Raw genomic sequence first — 17,030 nt, forward strand, 5'->3', positions numbered from 1 at the left:
GGCTGTGTGCTCAGAGATCCCATAGCAGAAAAGATCTAGAATCCATCCTGGAGATGAACTGTTGATGTACTGGAGCGTAATCTGTATCTGACTGAGACGCGCGGGTTCTATCTTCCTCTGCTGGAGACACAGAGTAGAAGGTTCTCCCTTTATAAAGCACCTGTAAGCTCCGCCCGCTGAGTCACGCCCCGTCCACCCTCGAAGTAGGTAAAGGAATTCCCGCCTTTTTACCAGGATGATGGACAGCTTTCCAAAACGACCTCAATGCGTTTACCGCCGATTCCGGTGGTGCGTTGTTGATGCTCAGAAGCACGAGGACATCTCCACAAAGACGCACTAGTAACAATCACATTGCCAAAGGCACACAAGGTTGCTGGAGACGTTTACCCCGTGGCCCATCACGTACCCTTAATTGTACAATATAAACGGGGCGTATAAAACATGCTAGGTAACGCTTACTGACATACTCGTAGAAAATATTCCGGTTGGGTAGGCCACAATACTCTTTTTACAGACACTAAACCTCAACAGGAAGCACTTACAAATATAAACGTAGCAGGTGCCCCAGTTGAAGCTCAGCTTCTGGAAAGGACAAGCCACCCTAAGTCTTGGGCTTGGCAAAGATAAAGCAAGGCTGTGCGCTCAGAGATTCCAAAGCAGAAAACAATCTAGAATCCTTCCTGGAGGTGAACTGATGTACTGGAGCGTAATCTGTACCTGACTGTGACGCGCGGTTTCTATCTTCCTCTCCTGGAGACACAGAGTTGAAGGTTCTCCCTTTATAAAGCACCTGTAAGCTCCGCCCGCTGAGCCACGCCCCGTCTACACTCGTAGTAGGTAAAAGAATTCCCGCCTTTTACCAGGATGATGGACAGCTTTCCTAAACGACCCCACTGCATTTACCGATGATTCCGGTGGTGCGTTGTTGATGCGCAGGAGCACATATCCACAAAGACGCACTAGTAACAATCACATTGCCAAAGGCACACACGGTTGCTGGAGACGTTTCTCCCTTGGTCCATCACGTAGTCTCAATGTACAATATAAACAGGGCATATAAAACATGCTCGGTAACGCTTACTGACTTACTCGTAGAAAATACTCCGGTTGGGTAGGCCACGATGCTCATTTTCCAGACACTAAACCTCAACAGGAAGCACTTACAAATATAAACGTAGCAGGTGCCCCAGTTGAAGCCCAGCTGCTGGAAAGGACAAGCCACCCTAATTCTTGGGCTTGGCAAAGATAAAGCAAGGCTGTGCGCTCAGAGATTCCAAAGCAGAAAACAATCTAGAATCCTTCCTGGAGGTGAATTGATGATGTACTGGAGCGTAATCTGTATCTGACTGTGACGCGCGGTTTCTATCCTCCTCTCCTGGAGAAACAGAGTTGAAGGTTTCTCCCTTTATAAAACACCTGTAAGCTCCGCCCGCTGAGCCACGCCCCGTCTACACTCGTAGTAGGTAAAAGAATTCCCGCCTTTTACCAGGATGATGGACAACTTTCCAAAACGACCCCACTGCGTTTACCGCCGTTTCAGGTGGTGCGTTGTTGATGCGCAGGAGCACATATCCACAAAGACGCACTAGTAACAATCACATTGCCAAAGGCACACAAGGTTGCTAGAGACGTTTCTCCCTTGGTCCATCACGTAGCCTCAGTGTACAATATAAACGGGGCATATAAAACATGCTAGGTAACGCTTACTGAATTACTCGAAAATACTCCGGTTGGGTAGGCCACGATGCTCATTTTACAGACACTAAACCTTAAAGGAAGCACTTACAAATATAAACGTAGCAGGTGCCCCAGTTGAAGCTCAGCTTCTGGAAAGGACAAGCCACCCTAACTCTTGGGCTTGGCAAAGATAAAGCAAGGCTGTGCGCTCAGAGATTCCAAAGCAGAAAACAATCTAGAATCCTACCTGGAGGTGAATTTGATGATGTACTGGAGCGTAATCTGTATCTGACTGTGACGCGCGGTTTCTATCTTCCTCTCCTGAAGACACAGAGTTGAAGGTTCTCCCTTTATAAAGCACCTGTAAGCTCCGCCCGCTGAACCACGCCCCCGTCTACACTCTTAGTAGGTATTGGAATTCCCGCCTCTTACCAGGATGATGGACAGCTTTCCAAAACGACCCCACTGCGTTTACCGACGATTCCGGTGGTGCGTTGTTGATGCGCAGGAGCACATATCCACAAAGACGCACTAGTAACAATCACATTGCCGAAGGCACACAAGGTTGCTGGAAACGTTTCTCCCTTGGTCCATCACGTAGCCTCAGTGTACAACATAAAAGGGGCATATAAAACATGCTAGGTAACGCTTACTGAATTACTCGTAGAAAATAATCCGGTTGGGTAGGCCACGATGCTCATTTTACAGACACTAAACCTCAAAGGAAGCACTTACAAATATAAAAGTAGCAGGTGCCCCAGTTGAAGCTCAGCTTCTGGAAAGGACATGCCAACCTAAGTCTTGGGCTTGGCAAAGATAAAGCAAGGCTGTGCGCTCAGAGATTCCAAAGCAGAAAACAATCTAGAATCCTTCCTGGAGGTGAACTAATGATGTACTGGAGCGTAATCTGTATCTGACTGTGACGCGCGGGTCCTATCTTCCTCTCCTGGAGACACAGAGTTGAAGGTTCTCCCTTTATAAAGCACCTGTAAGCTCCGCCCGCTGAGCCACGCCCCGTCTACACTCGTAGTAGGTAAAATAATTCCCGCCTTTTACCAGGATGATGGACAGCTTTCCAAAACGACCCCATTGCGTTTTACCGACGATTCCGGTGGTGCGTTGTTGATGCGCAGGAGCACGAGGACATATCCACAAAGACGCACTAGTAACAATCACATTGCCAAAGGCACACAAGGTTGCTAGAGACTTTCTCCCTTGGTCCATCATGTAGCCTCAGTGTACAACATAAACGGGGCATATAAAACATGCTAGGTAACGCTTACTGAATTACTCGTAGAAAATAATCCGGTTGGGTAGGCCACGATGCTCATTTTACAGACACTAAACCTCAACAGGAAGCACTTACAAATATAAACGTAGCAGGTGCCCCGGTTGAAGCTCAGCTTCTGGAAAGGACAAGCCACCCTAACTCCTGGGCTTGGCAAAGATAAAGCAAGGCTGTGCGCTCAGAGATTCCAAAGCAGAAAACAATCTAGAATCCTTCCTGGAGGTGAACTGATGATGTACTGGAGCGTAATCTGTATCTGACTGTGACGCGCGGGTCCTATCTTCCTCTCCTGGAGACACAGAGTTGAAGGTTCTCCCTTTATAAAGCACCTGTAAGCTCCGCCCGCTGAGCCACGCCCCGTCTACACTCGTAGTAGGTAAAATAATTCCCGCCTTTTACCAGGATGATGGACAGCTTTCCAAAACGACCCCATTGCGTTTTACCGACGATTCCGGTGGTGCGTTGTTGATGCGCAGGAGCACGAGGACATATCCACAAAGACGCACTAGTAACAATCACATTGCCAAAGGCACACAAGGTTGCTAGAGACTTTCTCCCTTGGTCCATCATGTAGCCTCAGTGTACAACATAAACGGGCATATAAAACATGCTAGGTAACGCTTACTGAATTACTCGTAGAAAATAATCCGGTTGGGTAGGCCACGATGCTCATTTTACAGACACTAAACCTCAACAGGAAGCACTTACAAATATAAACGTAGCAGGTGCCCCGGTTGAAGCTCAGCTTCTGGAAAGGACAAGCCACCCTAACTCCTGGGCTTGGCAAAGATAAAGCAAGGCTGTGCGCTCAGAGATTCCAAAGCAGAAAACAATCTAGAATCCTTCCTGGAGGTGAACTGATGATGTACTGGAGCGTAATCTGTATCTGACTGTGACGCGCGGTTTCTATCTTCCTCTCCTGGAGAAACAGAGTTGAAGGTTCTCCCTTTATAAAGCACCTGTAAGCTCCGCCCGCTGAGCCAAGCCCCGTCCACCCTCGAAGTAGGTAAAGGAATTCCCGCCTTTTACCTTTTTACCAGGATGATGGACAGCTTTCCAAAATGACCCCACTGCGTTTTACCGCCGATTCAAGTGGTGCGTTGTTGATGCGCAGAAGCACGAGGACATCTCCACAAAGACGCACTAGTAACAATAACATTCCCAAAGGCACACAAGGTTGCTGGAGACGTTTACCCCGTGGCCCATCACGTACCCCTAGTGTACAATATAAACACAAAATCGTTTTTGTAGTAGGCTCTCCCTTTATAAAGCACCTGTAAGCTCCGCCCGCTGAGCCACGCCCCGTCCACCCTCGAAGTAGGTAAAGGAACTCCCGCCTTTTTACCAGGATGATGGACAGCTTTCCAAAACGACCCCAATGCGTTTACCGCCGATTCCGGAGGTGCGTTGTTGATGCTCAGAAGCACGAGGACATCTCCACAAAGACGCATTAGTAACAATCATATTGCCAAAGGAACACAAGGTTGCTGGAGACCTTTTACCCCGTGGCCCATCACGTACCCTTAGTGTACAATATAAACGGGGCGCATAAAACATGCTAGGTTACGCTTACTTACATACTCGTAGAAAATACTCCGGTTGGGTAGGCCACGATGCTCAATTTTACAGAAACTAAACCTCAAAAGAAGCACTTACAAATATAATCGTAGCAGGTGCCGCAGTTGAAGCTCAGCTTCTGGAAAGGACAAGCCACCCTAACTCTTGGGCTTGGCAAAGATAAAGCAAGGCTGTGCGCTCAGAGATCCCATAGCAGAAAAAGATCTAGAATCCATCCTGGAGATGAACTGTTGATGTACTGGAGCGTAATCTGTATCTGACTGAGACGCGCGGGTTCTATCTTCCTCTGCTGGAGACACAGAGTAGAAGGTTCTCCCTTTATAAAGCACCTGTAAGCTCCGCCCGCTGAGTCACGCCCCGTCCACCCTCGAAGTAGGTAAAGGAATTCCCGCCTTTTTACCAGGATGATGGACAGCTTTCCAAAACGACCCCAATGCGTTTACCGCCGATTCCGGTGGTGCGTTGTTGATGCTCAGAAGCACGAGGACATCTCCACAAAGACGCACTAGTAACAATCACATTGCCAAAGGCACACAAGGTTGCTAGAGACGTTTCTCCCTTGGTCCATCACGTAGCCTCAGTGTACAATATAAACGGGGCATATAAAACATGCTAGGTAACGCTTACTGAATTACTCGAAAATACTCTGGTTGGGTAGGCCACGATGCTCATTTTACAGACACTAAACCTTAAAGGAAGCACTTACAAATATAAACGTAGCAGGTGCCCCAGTTGAAGCTCAGCTTCTGGAAAGGACAAGCCACCCTAACTCTTGGGCTTGGCAAAGATAAAGCAAGGCTGTGCGCTCAGAGATTCCAAAGCAGAAAACAATCTAGAATCCTACCTGGAGGTGAATTTGATGATGTACTGGAGCGTAATCTGTATCTGACTGTGACGCGCGGTTTCTATCTTCCTCTCCTGAAGACACAGAGTTGAAGGTTCTCCCTTTATAAAGCACCTGTAAGCTCCGCCCGCTGAACCACGCCCCCGTCTACACTCTTAGTAGGTATTGGAATTCCCGCCTCTTACCAGGATGATGGACAGCTTTCCAAAACGACCCCACTGCGTTTACCGACGATTCCGGTGGTGCGTTGTTGATGCGCAGGAGCACATATCCACAAAGACGCACTAGTAACAATCACATTGCCGAAGGCACACAAGGTTGCTGGAAACGTTTCTCCCTTGGTCCATCACGTAGCCTCAGTGTACAACATAAAAGGGGCATATAAAACATGCTAGGTAACGCTTACTGAATTACTCGTAGAAAATAATCCGGTTGGGTAGGCCACGATGCTCATTTTACAGACACTAAACCTCAAAGGAAGCACTTACAAATATAAACGTAGCAGGTGCCCCAGTTGAAGCTCAGCTTCTGGAAAGGACATGCCAACCTAAGTCTTGGGCTTGGCAAAGATAAAGCAAGGCTGTGCGCTCAGAGATTCCAAAGCAGAAAACAATCTAGAATCCTTCCTGGAGGTGAACTAATGATGTACTGGAGCGTAATCTGTATCTGACTGTGACGCGCGGGTCCTATCTTCCTCTCCTGGAGACACAGAGTTGAAGGTTCTCCCTTTATAAAGCACCTGTAAGCTCCGCCCGCTGAGCCACGCCCCGTCTACACTCGTAGTAGGTAAAATAATTCCCGCCTTTTACCAGGATGATGGACAGCTTTCCAAAACGACCCCATTGCGTTTTACCGACGATTCCGGTGGTGCGTTGTTGATGCGCAGGAGCACGAGGACATATCCACAAAGACGCACTAGTAACAATCACATTGCCAAAGGCACACAAGGTTGCTAGAGACTTTCTCCCTTGGTCCATCATGTAGCCTCAGTGTACAACATAAACGGGGCATATAAAACATGCTAGGTAACGCTTACTGAATTACTCGTAGAAAATAATCCGGTTGGGTAGGCCACGATGCTCATTTTACAGACACTAAACCTCAACAGGAAGCACTTACAAATATAAACGTAGCAGGTGCCCCGGTTGAAGCTCAGCTTCTGGAAAGGACAAGCCACCCTAACTCCTGGGCTTGGCAAAGATAAAGCAAGGCTGTGCGCTCAGAGATTCCAAAGCAGAAAACAATCTAGAATCCTTCCTGGAGGTGAACTGATGATGTACTGGAGCGTAATCTGTATCTGACTGTGACGCGCGGTTTCTATCTTCCTCTCCTGGAGAAACAGAGTTGAAGGTTCTCCCTTTATAAAGCACCTGTAAGCTCCGCCCGCTGAGCCAAGCCCCGTCCACCCTCGAAGTAGGTAAAGGAATTCCCGCCTTTTACCTTTTTACCAGGATGATGGACAGCTTTCCAAAATGACCCCACTGCGTTTTACCGCCGATTCAAGTGGTGCGTTGTTGATGCGCAGAAGCACGAGGACATCTCCACAAAGACGCACTAGTAACAATAACATTCCCAAAGGCACACAAGGTTGCTGGAGACGTTTACCCCGTGGCCCATCACGTACCCCTAGTGTACAATATAAACACAAAATCGTTTTTGTAGTAGGCTCTCCCTTTATAAAGCACCTGTAAGCTCCGCCCGCTGAGCCACGCCCCGTCCACCCTCGAAGTAGGTAAAGGAACTCCCGGCTTTTTACCAGGATGATGGACAGCTTTCCAAAACGACCCCAATGCGTTTACCGCCGATTCCGGAGGTGCGTTGTTGATGCTCAGAAGCACGAGGACATCTCCACAAAGACGCACTAGTAACAATCATATTGCCAAAGGAACACAAGGTTGCTGGAGACCTTTTACCCCGTGGCCCATCACGTACCCTTAGTGTACAATATAAACGGGGCGCATAAAACATGCTAGGTTACGCTTACTTACATACTCGTAGAAAATACTCCGGTTGGGTAGGCCACGATGCTCAATTTTACAGAAACTAAACCTCAAAAGAAGCACTTACAAATATAATCGTAGCAGGTGCCGCAGTTGAAGCTCAGCTTCTGGAAAGGACAAGCCACCCTAACTCTTGGGCTTGGCAAAGATAAAGCAAGGCTGTGCGCTCAGAGATCCCATAGCAGAAAAAGATCTAGAATCCATCCTGGAGATGAACTGTTGATGTACTGGAGCGTAATCTGTATCTGACTGAGACGCGCGGGTTCTATCTTCCTCTGCTGGAGACACAGAGTAGAAGGTTCTCCCTTTATAAAGCACCTGTAAGCTCCGCCCGCTGAGTCACGCCCCGTCCACCCTCGAAGTAGGTAAAGGAATTCCCGCCTTCTTACCAGGATGATGGACAGCTTTCCAAAACGACCCCAATGCGTTTACCGCCGATTCCGGTGGTGCGTTGTTGATGCTCAGAAGCACGAGGACATCTCCACAAAGACGCACTAGTAACAATCACATTGCCAAAGGCACACAAGGTTGCTGGAGACGTTTACCCCGTGGCCCATCACGTACCCTTAATTGTACAATATAAACGGGGCGTATAAAACATGCTAGGTAACGCTTACTGACATACTCGTAGAAAATATTCCGGTTGGGTAGGCCACAATACTCTTTTTACAGACACTAAACCTCAACAGGAAGCACTTACAAATATAAACGTAGCAGGTGCCCCAGTTGAAGCTCAGCTTCTGGAAAGGACAAGCCACCCTAAGTCTTGGGCTTGGCAAAGATAAAGCAAGGCTGTGCGCTCAGAGATTCCAAAGCAGAAAACAATCTAGAATCCTTCCTGGAGGTGAACTGATGTACTGGAGCGTAATCTGTACCTGACTGTGACGCGCGGTTTCTATCTTCCTCTCCTGGAGACACAGAGTTGAAGGTTCTCCCTTTATAAAGCACCTGTAAGCTCCGCCGGCTGAGCCACGCCCCGTCTACACTCGTAGTAGGTAAAAGAATTCCCGCCTTTTACCAGGATGATGGACAGCTTTCCTAAACGACCCCACTGCATTTACCGATGATTCCGGTGGTGCGTTGTTGATGCGCAGGAGCACATATCCACAAAGACGCACTAGTAACAATCACATTGCCAAAGGCACACACGGTTGCTGGAGACGTTTCTCCCTTGGTCCATCACGTAGTCTCAATGTACAATATAAACAGGGCATATAAAACATGCTCGGTAACGCTTACTGACTTACTCGTAGAAAATACTCCGGTTGGGTAGGCCACGATGCTCATTTTCCAGACACTAAACCTCAACAGGAAGCACTTACAAATATAAACGTAGCAGGTGCCCCAGTTGAAGCCCAGCTGCTGGAAAGGACAAGCCACCCTAATTCTTGGGCTTGGCAAAGATAAAGCAAGGCTGTGCGCTCAGAGATTCCAAAGCAGAAAACAATCTAGAATCCTTCCTGGAGGTGAATTGATGATGTACTGGAGCGTAATCTGTATCTGACTGTGACGCGCGGTTTCTATCCTCCTCTCCTGGAGAAACAGAGTTGAAGGTTTCTCCCTTTATAAAACACCTGTAAGCTCCGCCCGCTGAGCCACGCCCCGTCTACACTCGTAGTAGGTAAAAGAATTCCCGCCTTTTACCAGGATGATGGACAACTTTCCAAAACGACCCCACTGCGTTTACCGCCGTTTCAGGTGGTGCGTTGTTGATGCACAGGAGCACATATCCACAAAGACGCACTAGTAACAATCACATTGCCAAAGGCACACAAGGTTGCTAGAGACGTTTCTCCCTTGGTCCATCACGTAGCCTCAGTGTACAATATAAACGGGGCATATAAAACATGCTAGGTAACGCTTACTGAATTACTCGAAAATACTCCGGTTGGGTAGGCCACGATGCTCATTTTACAGACACTAAACCTTAAAGGAAGCACTTACAAATATAAACGTAGCAGGTGCCCCAGTTGAAGCTCAGCTTCTGGAAAGGACAAGCCACCCTAACTCTTGGGCTTGGCAAAGATAAAGCAAGGCTGTGCGCTCAGAGATTCCAAAGCAGAAAACAATCTAGAATCCTACCTGGAGGTGAATTTGATGATGTACTGGAGCGTAATCTGTATCTGACTGTGACGCGCGGTTTCTATCTTCCTCTCCTGAAGACACAGAGTTGAAGGTTCTCCCTTTATAAAGCACCTGTAAGCTCCGCCCGCTGAACCACGCCCCCGTCTACACTCTTAGTAGGTATTGGAATTCCCGCCTCTTACCAGGATGATGGACAGCTTTCCAAAAGGACCCCACTGCGTTTACCGACGATTCCGGTGGTGCGTTGTTGATGCGCAGGAGCACATATCCACAAAGACGCACTAGTAACAATCACATTGCCGAAGGCACACAAGGTTGCTGGAAACGTTTCTCCCTTGGTCCATCACGTAGCCTCAGTGTACAACATAAAAGGGGCATATAAAACATGCTAGGTAACGCTTACTGAATTACTCGTAGAAAATAATCCGGTTGGGTAGGCCACGATGCTCATTTTACAGACACTAAACCTCAAAGGAAGCACTTACAAATATAAACGTAGCAGGTGCCCCAGTTGAAGCTCAGCTTCTGGAAAGGACATGCCAACCTAAGTCTTGGGCTTGGCAAAGATAAAGCAAGGCTGTGCGCTCAGAGATTCCAAAGCAGAAAACAATCTAGAATCCTTCCTGGAGGTGAACTAATGATGTACTGGAGCGTAATCTGTATCTGACTGTGACGCGCGGGTCCTATCTTCCTCTCCTGGAGACACAGAGTTGAAGGTTCTCCCTTTATAAAGCACCTGTAAGCTCCGCCCGCTGAGCCACGCCCCGTCTACACTCGTAGTAGGTAAAATAATTCCCGCCTTTTACCAGGATGATGGACAGCTTTCCAAAACGACCCCATTGCGTTTTACCGACGATTCCGGTGGTGCGTTGTTGATGCGCAGGAGCACGAGGACATATCCACAAAGACGCACTAGTAACAATCACATTGCCAAAGGCACACAAGGTTGCTAGAGACTTTCTCCCTTGGTCCATCATGTAGCCTCAGTGTACAACATAAACGGGGCATATAAAACATGCTAGGTAACGCTTACTGAATTACTCGTAGAAAATAATCCGGTTGGGTAGGCCACGATGCTCATTTTACAGACACTAAACCTCAACAGGAAGCACTTACAAATATAAACGTAGCAGGTGCCCCGGTTGAAGCTCAGCTTCTGGAAAGGACAAGCCACCCTAACTCCTGGGCTTGGCAAAGATAAAGCAAGGCTGTGCGCTCAGAGATTCCAAAGCAGAAAACAATCTAGAATCCTTCCTGGAGGTGAACTGATGATGTACTGGAGCGTAATCTGTATCTGACTGTGACGCGCGGTTTCTATCTTCCTCTCCTGGAGAAACAGAGTTGAAGGTTCTCCCTTTATAAAGCACCTGTAAGCTCCGCCCGCTGAGCCAAGCCCCGTCCACCCTCGAAGTAGGTAAAGGAATTCCCGCCTTTTACCTTTTTACCAGGATGATGGACAGCTTTCCAAAATGACGCCACTGCGTTTTACCGCCGATTCAAGTGGTGCGTTGTTGATGTGCAGAAGCACGAGGACATCTCCACAAAGACGCACTAGTAACAATAACATTCCCAAAGGCACACAAGGTTGCTGGAGACGTTTACCCCGTGGCCCATCACGTACCCCTAGTGTACAATATAAACACAAAATCGTTTTTGTAGTAGGCTCTCCCTTTATAAAGCACCTGTAAGCTCCGCCCGCTGAGCCACGCCCCGTCCACCCTCGAAGTAGGTAAAGGAACTCCCGCCTTTTTACCAGGATGATGGACAGCTTTCCAAAACGACCCCAATGCGTTTACCGCCGATTCCGGAGGTGCGTTGTTGATGCTCAGAAGCACGAGGACATCTCCACAAAGACGCACTAGTAACAATCATATTGCCAAAGGACACAAGGTTGCTGGAGACCTTTTACCCCGTGGCCCATCACGTACCCTTAGTGTACAATATAAACGGGGCGCATAAAACATGCTAGGTTACGCTTACTTACATACTCGTAGAAAATACTCCGGTTGGGTAGGCCACGATGCTCAATTTTACAGAAACTAAACCTCAAAAGAAGCACTTACAAATATAATCGTAGCAGGTGCCGCAGTTGAAGCTCAGCTTCTGGAAAGGACAAGCCACCCTAACTCTTGGGCTTGGCAAAGATAAAGCAAGGCTGTGCGCTCAGAGATCCCATAGCAGAAAAAGATCTAGAATCCATCCTGGAGGTGAACTGATGATGTACTAGAGCGTAATCTGTATCTGACTGTGACGCGCAGGTTCTATCTTCCTCTGCTGGAGACACAGAGTAGAAGGTTTCTCCCTTTATAAAGCACCTGTAAGCTCCGCCCGCTGAGCCACGCCCCGCCCACCCTCGAAGTAGGTAAAGGAATTCCCCGCCTTTTACCACGATGATGGACAGCTTTCCAAACGACCCCACTGCGTTTACCGCCGATTCCGGTGGTGCGTTGTTGATGCTCAGAAGCACGAGGACGTATCCACAAAGACGCACTAGTAACAATCACATTGCCAATGGCACACAAGGTTTGCTGGAGACGTTTTTTACCCCGTGGCCCATCACGCACTCTTACTGTACAATATAAACGGGGCGTATAAAACATGCTAGGTAACGCTTACTGACATACTCGTAGAAAATTCTCCGGTTGGGTAGGCCACGATGCTCATTTTACAGAAACTAAACCAATAACAATAAAATACACACACACTCTTTTAAACCTGTCTGACTAAGTATTTTTTACCCATGATTCTAATTATGTATTGTATGTGCATATGTGTGTTTTATTCATGTGTGTGTGTGTATAAATATATATATATATGTGTATGCATGTGTATATGTTGTTTCTGTGCCTGGCATGTTTGTGGATCATTGCATGGCTCCTGATATCTATGAATTTCTGCTCTCTTTTTATCACACTTATCTACCCATCACTCTTATGTCATGTCTCTATCAAACTATCCTCCATTCTCACTCGGACTCATCCCAAATCCCTTCGACCACTTTCATCTCCTAAATATCTCTGCCTAAGCTCTTCCCCTCCACCTCCACATCTAACTCACCAAACCTCACTCTACCTCTGTGACCTCCCACACAACCCTACTAAATTCTCCTGCATTCTTCTCACCCTACTTCTATGCTCTCCCTAACCCATCCACATCCTCTTTCCCCTCCGCTCCCCTATTATTCATCTCAAGCCTTTGGATTGAGTAAATGAAGGATAAACTCCCAATTAACACTTCTGGATTTCTTTCCTCCTCCACCCCTCCATTACTCCAGTCAATCTAACTAACAAACTCTCATATCTGCAACTCAAATTAACTCATAATAATACTAAAACTGTACTCCTTATTAAATTATACTAATCCATCACTAATTCTTGTTGGGTACCGGAGTAGCGTACTACTCATCGAAAAGCGCTTCGACGCCTCGTCAGGGGTAGTAAGCGCTATATAAATACGATTACAATTACAATTACAATAGATTGCTAGGCCTCCCTTCGACCTGCCAGACCTATTGTTTTTTGTGGTTGGGCTGAGATATTCCGTAAATCCTATTAATGGTATAGATTCCATCGCCCAGGATTCCTGTAGGAGTATAATATCAAAAGAACTAAAAAATGTTGTTACTGCTGGATTCTCCATCTTTGCCCGCAGGCCACCTATGTTCCACGAACAGATGTTTAATACGCCTTGTGAGGATTGTTCTCTAGCTATCCAGCTGTTGCCCATCACTCTTGGAGGTGATGCCGTCGCTGCCCATTACCTTTCAGGCTGAGATCTCTGACCTAAAACCAATCTTTTTTTCCCTTCTTCTTTCCATAGTTGAACTCTCAACGGAGTCTTGGGTGGTCTCCTCTCGCTAATCCTTTCTTTGGTGACTCTTCTGTGATGGATAGCAGCGTGTGCTCCATGCAAGACAGACCACGTGCCTTTAGGCATTTCTGGGGATTGAAAGTCTAGTAGCGGGGATGGGTATCGCGCGCCTTTATAGATGACCACCTCAATACCCCAGGCTTTCAATAGGTCCTTCCTCTCCATAATCTGTTTGGGGAGGTCTGGTGCTGAAAAGATAGTAAGTGTTGGGTCCCTATGCTGGTTGCCTCTTACTTGAATACATTTTATTGCAGCAGTGTCATCCGTGGCCACATGCTGTAGGTGCGGAAGTCCTTTTAGAAGTCTTAAAATAGTAGAGCGATTGAGAACATCAGTGGGGGAACTTGAGGTGAATTCCGGAATCCAAAGCAGCTGGTTATTTGGTTTGTAATTATTTGTGCCTGTCTGAGAGGGCTGGTTTTGCTCTGCATGCCTGTTTTGTACCTTGTAGCCAGCTTCACACTGTCTAGTACCATGTTCATTTCTCTTACTGCTTAAATTGACCTGTGATGGTTGGCTGAAATGTCCAGGCATAGTAGTGTTTGGCTTTATACTCTGCTGACCCCTTGGAGGGCTTGTTCTTTTGTCCGTATATTTGCCAATTGCTGCGGGCAACCTCAATGGGGACCTTATTGACTGAGCGGCACCTGCTAAATCAAGGGGAGTCTTTACGTCTGCTTTTGTGTTGGTACTTGTACTTTCATGGACAGAGATATCTCTATTGCACCTTCCACTTGATGCCGTGTGCTCCTTGCTTGGTTCATTTGAGATGATTTCGGTGGCTTTTATGATAGTTGAGATCGTGTGGGCTTCCTTCCTATTCTTGCCCGTTTTCATTCTCTTTTTGATAAAATCTGAGTTAAGGGTTTCTCAGAGTTACCGGTCTTGTTGGCAGCTTGTGACAGAAAATGACTCTCCATGGTTTCCATATTGACGCTTGCTGAAGTATTACTTTCTGCGAAAATTATTTTCTCTCTTATGGTTGACGATGTGGGCATTTGAGGGGAGTGGAGCATCTCCTCTTGTTTCTGCGCAAGCGGTACAGATGTTGGCATAATAGCGAGGGGGTTAATATATGTGTGTTCATCATTTCAGGCGGAACAAATTTCTTTTGATATTCCTTCTAGGATTAGTGGCAGTTGAGATAATTTATCTACCACTTCCTTGCAGGAGCAGATAGTAAAGTCATTAGTTTGTTTAGCTTGCGCCCTTGTTATCAAAGCATTTAATTCTTCCAGCTTGCTGTCAAATCCGGAAACAAATACCACCATTGTATTTAACAAGTCTACTTGGATGTCCATTTTATTTGAATGGAGCTGCAGAGCCATAACAGTTGCTTGCATTGAATTCAGGATTGTGGCCCACATTTCGTCTGCCCTGATTGCTGCCGGGGGTTGTGATTGTGAGTTGGGCTTGTGGTCCCCGCTTGAAGCTCCTTCAGTTGTGTTTGCTTTATGGAGATCATTCTGTGAGGCTATCACTATTTCTTCCTTTGATCTTCTATTTGGAAAACCCAGTTCCGTATCTCAGAGCTCCTGTTCCTCACATTCACATCCATACATCGGAAAGGAGTGGAGTTTGGGTCTTTGACACAAAGGGACACCTTGCTGGGAATCTTGTTCTAGGTTTTCCACGGTTGCTACCATCTCTGAATCCAAAATAGATAGATTAGCTGGACTTGATGTCCCGTGGTACTTGGCGGGATCTGAGCAGGTGTTCCTTATGATTTTCTCTTGTCTGAGAATATGGGGAGTTCCTATTGCAGGAGTTAGGGCTACTTGGACTATGCTCGATGCATCTATCGGTAGCCGGGAGCCTAAAAGCATTGCTTTTCCGACCTGCTGCTCACCTGCCTCTCGCAGATGCTGGGGCCCGCAGGGTGTTGGCAGCTTAAGGCTTCGAGCACGGGCTGCAGCGGACGGCCAGCCCTGCATCACATCTGTTCCTCCAGCTACTCCCAATTGAGGAAAAGAAAGAAGTTCTTGTGCCTGCACCCTCTCACCTCCCCCACAAGCCGCACCCGCAGTTGGGCCGCTTCCGCAGGGGTCTGCAGAGGGGTCGCAGGAGGAGCCGCGGGTGGAGCAGATTGCCTGGGGATGTTCCGCCACTGCTGCGAGGGCCTGTGGCGCTGTAGGGCGGGCGGAACCGCTCACCTGGGGGAAAGCTGCTGCCACGGGGTCTCTGGCGCTCCGGTGGAGTGCGGGTTGAGTGCGTCAGTCAGTCCGCTCTGGCTGCTTCTCTGCTGGGCGGATGCTTCGAGTCTCCGGAGCTCTGGCGGGAAAAGTGCTGCATATTGCTGCTGCTGCCGCTAGGCTCCTGCTAGGCTCTCCAGACGCACTTGGGGAACTGTCCGCTATGTCCCGAATATACAGTTGCTTCTGGTTCAGAGGGGCGTGGGAAGTGATGTCCCCTGTCTCACACCCTGAAGAGCACTGGGCACCACAGACCAGACAACATGGTCCACAGAATGAACGTGTGTTGTGGTCATGCCAGGACTCTTCAACATTGACCCTGCTCCGTAGTGGAACACACTTGGAACTGAACAGACTAGACATGCTTTGCCACCAGGTCTACAACCGGTCATGCACGCATACGACCAGTTGAGGACCCTACGAGGGAGATTACATTGCCGGATAAGCTAAATAGAAGGAATTTAAATCTTAACTTATTTGCCATACAAATTTGCCGAGTTATGCGTCTGAATTGGGATCTTCAAATAGTGTCACCAGATGTCCAAACCACCTTTCATAGCCAAAAGCTCTCTACCAAAGGTAGTGTAGTTAATCTCTGCAGCATTGAGGGTTCAAGGAAACAATGCTACAGGATGTATCACTCCAGTCTTTCGATTTTGTTGTTATAGAATTACTTCAATAGCATATGATGAAGCAGCAGTCTTCACGATAAAGGGCAGTTCACTATTGAGATGTTTCAAAATGGGGGCTGTAGTGAAGGCCTATTTAAGACTGTGAAAGACCTATTCTTTTTAAGTTCTTTAATTAAATAGCATCCCCTTCTGTGTAAATTGTCATATAGGTCTAACAATCTCTAAGAACCATTGCACAAAATTACTGTAAAAATTGGCAAACTCCAGAAACTATTGAACCTGTTTCTCTGACCTGGGGAACAGCTACTCTTGGACTGCCTTGACTTTGTCTTGATCCACATAGATTCCCTTATCAGAGATCATAAACCCTAAAAGGATCACTTCATTATTCTCAAAGAGAAATGTTTCAATTTTGCCAATAAATAGTGCTTTCACAACATGTTCAACACTTCCTTGAAATGTTTCTGGTGTACTACAAAGGACTCAGAAAATTTCATCAAGGTAAGTTACAAAAGCTATCTAACATTGTCATTGACATGATGTTGAAACGCCACTGGGCATTGCACAGGTCATACAACATTATTAAATATTAGAAATTTCCATGTTGGGTATTAGGCAGTCACCTACTCACCTTTCTGTCTGATTTGCACACAATTGTATGTCTCCCTCAAATCTAATTTTGAGAATATCTTGGATAACTTAATTTGGTCTAACAGGACTGAGAGTACTGGTAAAATATATCTATTATTTATCACAATGGCATTGATTTTCTGTAGTTAGTGCATGAACAGTATCAAACAAAGCGAAGCGTGGCTGTGTGTAAATGGTGTGCACTTCCAAGGGCTTTTGTTTAGTAGAATACAG

The sequence above is a fragment of the Pleurodeles waltl genome, chromosome 3_1 (assembly GCF_031143425.1).
Source record: "Pleurodeles waltl isolate 20211129_DDA chromosome 3_1, aPleWal1.hap1.20221129, whole genome shotgun sequence".
Lineage (NCBI taxonomy): Eukaryota > Metazoa > Chordata > Amphibia > Caudata > Salamandridae > Pleurodeles > Pleurodeles waltl.